At 33.5% G+C, this 5,563-nt stretch overlaps 1 long non-coding RNA gene across 1 annotated transcript; it reads left to right on the forward strand.

Annotated features, from left to right (window-relative positions):
* The first annotated feature begins 1,095 nt into the window (after positions 1-1,095).
* Positions 1,096-5,216, forward strand: LOC133802473 (uncharacterized). Its single transcript, XR_009877355.1, has 3 exons — positions 1,096-1,142; positions 4,924-5,019; positions 5,104-5,216. It is a non-coding gene; the product is annotated as an uncharacterized LOC133802473 (long non-coding RNA).
* The last annotated feature ends 347 nt before the right edge of the window (positions 5,217-5,563 follow it).

The following is a 5,563-nucleotide window of genomic DNA, read 5'->3' on the forward strand; positions in this document are numbered from 1 at the left end:
GAATTCTATTCTAATTCCTTGAAAAAGACAACCATTTACATAGTACCCATGGACCTCATGATAATATTTAGTAAAAGCTTGCTACAATTCACCTTTTATATTATTAATGAAATGTGCCAAGATTTATAAATTGGCTATAGGATCCACAAATTGTTTATCAACTCCATATGTTCGAGTAGAGAATAAAAAACTTGTGGCTAAATTCGTTTCAGGGTATATGGAGAATGGTTTCGACCTTTAATTTAGAAGGGAATGATGTATGCCTTTCGACAAATTATTCTTCAAGTTCTATGAAACCAAAGGCGAGGCACCTCAACTTGCATGCTATATCAACGAAACCAAAAAGATATTTGGTGAGTATGGAAAAATTGTTATGGAAGCATGAAAACTTGTAACAGAAGCTAGTAGCAGCAAGACGATGTGCATACATGATGAAGTATTTTCCACGTTTTTAGAGATATGCATGTTGGAGGTGAATCAACTCTTCAAGTAGTTTAAGAAAAAGGAAAGAGAAGGAATTCAACATTTTGAACATTTTAGGTTGAGGTTTGAAGAGTTGCAGCTCAGTTTACGGTAGGGGCAGTAGAGGATAAAGTTTTTGCTACCAACAATACAATTATTACACATAAAATAAGCTTTTTGTGATAAAAGTTATTAGTAGTATAGTTGCCTAATATCACTACAAAAAGAAGGTGCTATACCGAGAACACTTTACCGAGACCATGTTCTCGGTATAGACATTTCAGATGCACGGGACCTTTTCGCGGTTCTGGAATAGGGTAAGTTCCTATACCGAGAACATGTTCTCGGTATAGGGTTTATAAATATACCCAGCTGCGCGAACCCCCTTCTTCTTCCTCTCTTTCCCTCTGGTTTTTTTCTCTGGTTCAAACAATTCCCTCCACCTCTCTCCACCGAAATCCCCCATTTTCTTCCCAAAAATTTCGGTTTTAATTCCAAAAATCTCCAAAAGTGAAGGGGTTTCTCTCTATTTGTTAAAGGTAAGGTTTATTTATTCATTTATATTTATATATATATATATATTTATGAAATGGTAATGTATTTTTGTAATTTTTGTTTGAAGGTGTGGGTGCAGTTTTTGTTGAACTACAGAGAAAGATTGCAAGGAATTGAAGGTGTTGGTAAGTTGTTTTTAATTTTTCAGTTTTTTTTTTATTTTTTTTCAATTTTTAAATAATTTATGTTTTTTATATAAATAAAATAATATTAGTTTTAATAAAAATCTGAAATTATATTAGGGAGAATGTATTTACTTTTAGGTTTTAAAAATATTTATTAGTAAAAATGAGATTAGGAATTAGAAAATTGTTAGATGATTAATTAGTATTTTTTTTTATTAAAATAGATTCTATGTTGTTTTGGTGAAAATTATGTGTATTAAACATATTAGTAAACATATTAAATATTTGAGTGTTAATTTGGAATTTTTGGTGCTAATGTTAGTATGTTGTTGTTGTTCTTAATTTTAATTTTTTTGGTTATGTTAGTAGTAAAAAATCAGATTTTATAAATATTGATGATTTGTTGTTGTTAATTTTTAGTATAATTTTGATATTTTGATTAGAAAATTGAATAATTAATAAAATTTAGACTAATAATTATAAATTATATAGTCGTTTAAAGTGTATTTGTATTGCTCTCTGCATGATTTGGGACTGGATATTTTTTATGTGTTATTTGCAGGTTTTTAAATTTTGGGATAGATGACAATACAGTCGTTATGCTGCCGAATTTTACATAGAATTATAAAATTTAGAGATTTTGTGAATATTAATAAAAGCACTGAATAAAATTTTTAATAGGTTTAGTAAAAAGAATCATAAAGTAATTAAATAACCTTTAACCAAATCCTAGAAATTGTGTGAAAATTAATTAAATTATTCAATAAAAAAACATAAAATTTAATTTAATAAATCATTAATTAACATTTATAATTTTCACTATTTTTTGTAATTAAAATTAAAATTAATATTTTAAGTTAGAAAAAAATATGTCAAAATTAAATAATTTTAATAATATTTACACTCAAATATATATTACAGTTAGATATCATAAAGCAGCATAATTAGATATCTTAGACCCGTTCAGAGAGGGTGAGTCATTGAAGACTTAAATTTGCCTCTCTTTGAATTAGGACACACACACAAATTGATTATAAGTTTGATAATTAGTGTTCCGTGCAGTGCAACATTCATACAATGTCGATCGACAAGAGCTGGATTAATTTGACAGATCAATTATCCGATGAGTATGAGGCTGGTGTGATGGATTTTCTCCAGAGAGCTCGGCAGTGCGTTGACTCAAGGGGATTGGTGAAATGTACGTGTAGGAGGTTTTTCAACGTTGAATTTCAAACGATTGATGTATTAGAAAATCATCTCTTTGTAAATGGTTTTCTACAGAAATATACCTATTGGCATTGGCATGGAGAGGATGAAATAATACCAATGAGGAAAGTGATAGATCAAAATGATGAAGATGAAATGATGGATATTCTCAATGATGTTATGCAAAATGACAATGACAAATATGAAGAGAATGAGTGCGATCAAGAGATACCTACAGCAGACTACAGGGGTGGGCAACATTATAACGATTTGTTTGCTGAGATCGAGGCTCCATTATTCCCCAGGTGTCAAAATTACACATCATTGAATTTCCTAGTGAAGTTGATGCATTTCAAAGTGTTGGGCAAAATTCCCTACAAAATATTTGATGGAATAATGGAGTTGTTACATGATGCATTTACAGCCCCAAATAAGCTTCCAAAATCGCATTATGCAGCGAAAAGGTTGTTGCGGAAACTTGGATTGGGCTACGAGTCAATCCATGTCTGCAAGCATGATTGAGCACTATTTTGGAAAGAACATGATGGAAAAAGCAAATGTCCTGTTTGTGGGGAGGGTCGGTGGGTGGACAAGAACACCAAGGGCAAGAAAGTGCCTCATAAAGTGATGCGTTATTTTCCTTTAACCCCTAGGTTAATGAAAAAATATGCATCGAGGCACATTGCTCAACATATGTGATGGCATCACGAGCAACGTATAAAAGAAGATGGTGTATTGCGTCATCTTGCTGATGGGAAAGCTTGGAAGGACTTTGACTGAAATAATCCAATATTTGCAATGGAACCCAGGAATGTGCAGCTTGGATTGGCTGCAGATAGATTCAATCCCTTTGGTAATATGAGTCTTTCTTATAGTATGTGGCTGGTTGTGTTGACGACATATAACTTGCAACCATGGTTGTGCATGAGAGAAACTAATTTCATGTTGAGCTTATTAATTCCGGGACCTCATTTGCCAGGAAAAGATTTTGATGTTTTCTTAAGACCATTGATTAATGAGTTAAAAGAAATATGGGTGACCGGTGTACAGACTCGAGATGCCCTCGATGGTAGTTTCTTCACACTTCGAGCAGCTTTGATGTGGACTATAAATGATTACCTAGCAAGGTGTAACCTTTCTGGATGGACTGGCCAAGGTTATCATGCTTGCTCTACTTGCAATGTGGCAACACCATCTATTCGTTTACAAAATAAGCTTGCTTTTTATGGCCATAGACATTTTTTACCATTCAAACATGCCATTAGAAGGGACAAGAAGACATATGGTGTCGTTGAAAAAAAACTACCACCACATAAAAAGAGTTGAAACAAAGTTCAATCATCCAGACAGAAATGTAGATGTTGGTCCATCACTTAAAAAGATGTCGGTCTTTCGATCTCAAGGTCGTCCAATTGGTACGAAATCCTTGACAATTTCAGAAGATGAAGTGAAGAAAATAGCGGATTGGTATATTCTAAATAACTGCAATGAGATCTTGCCATATCTTCTGTAAGTAATTAAAGTAGTTAATCCTTTCATTTCATGTTTATTATAACATTTATTAGTAACTCTTAAATAGGTTGTTTTTGTTTGTTGTAGAGAGCATATGGAAATTCTACAGACTAAAGGTGTTGAAAACCAGACCAATTACATAGAGAGGAATTTCCTAATTGGTTTTATAATAAGATTTATCATCTTTGACAAACAAGTTCCTTGGAAGTACATGAAGAATTAATCTCTTTAGCAAACGGTTCTTCAACTCGCGATGCGTCGTACCCTAGGTGTGTCGTAAATGGAGTAAGATTTTTGTGTTATGACAGGGACAAGAATCGCAAAACTCAAAATAGTGGAGTCTTTGTAGCGGGAGTCGAAAACAATACTTATTACGGCCAGCTGGCAGAAGTTTTAGTGATGTCATATCTTTCTGGTTGTTCTATTGTATTATTTAAGTGCAAATGGTTTGACACTAATCGGTCTTCAGGATTAAAGTTTAAGCAAAACATAACGAGTATCAAAACTAGTTCGGAGGCCTTCAAAGATGATAAATTTACCTTAGCAACTCAGGCTAACCAAGTTTTCTACATTGATGACCTTAAAAATAAATCTCATTGGAAAGTCATCCAAGAAGTGCATCACAGAAATGTGTGGGACATCCCACTAGTTGAAGAACAAGCAGAGGATGTAGAAGTAGATGTTATGCACGACACTAGTTCCTCTAATTTCAAATTATTTGTTGATCTTGGACCGTTGCCACAAATCAGCTTTGAAAGTACGGGGGCTCCATTACAATTTGTTGAGATAAATAATGTTGCAATTGAGGAGAAGAGGGAGGAGGAAGAGGAAGATGAGGAGGAGGAAGAGAAAGGGGAGGAGGAGGAGGAGGAAGTTGAATATGAAGATGATGAAGAGGAAGATGAACACATAGAAATCAATGATGACAGTCAAGATTATTATAGTGATTATTAAGTGGTGATTTTATAATATGTTGAAGTAATTATTTTTAACAATAATTGATTATTATAGTTATTATGTTTAGCATAAATGTAATCCTTGACAATATCGATTAATTTGACAGATATGGCTGATGTTATTGCTCGATCTCACGGGGGTGATGGTGGAGGATGCGATCCTCCACGTGGACCGTCAGATATCCCAGCTGATTGTGAATGAGGTAATACTTTACACATTGATATACTCCTTAAATTTTAACAATTAATCCATATTAAATTTAAAATATTAAATTTGCATACAATAGCGCCTCCAAACAAACGTGGACGCCACAAAGGATTGAACACGCGGTAAAAAAGGGAACAGTTGGGGCGTCATCTCCCTCTTGAGTGGGATGTGCGAGGGAGAACATATAAAGAGATCGGAGATTACAGCTCAAATTTCTCAAGAGAGTTGGGATTACTTGTTCGATAGTACACAGATCCAGACTGTCCCCAATGGTCAAAAGTACCAAATGCCTCGAAACAAAGAATACTTGCACATCTGGAGGTAAGTAGTTTATGTATTTTTATGTTAATTCTAATTTTAGTATATATATCATATTTACTAATAAATGTTTGTAAATTAGGATGATTTGTTTGATATCGGGCGTACTAGATATGGACAAGGGCACATGTCTGGGATCTTGAGAGGCATTGATACATCGTGTGCTAAAAAGAATTCTGACTGGAAGTATGATATTAAAGAACATTTAACGATTAATGGGC

Source organism: Humulus lupulus, chromosome 9 (assembly GCF_963169125.1).
Source record: "Humulus lupulus chromosome 9, drHumLupu1.1, whole genome shotgun sequence".
NCBI classification, from domain to species: Eukaryota; Viridiplantae; Streptophyta; class Magnoliopsida; order Rosales; family Cannabaceae; genus Humulus; species Humulus lupulus.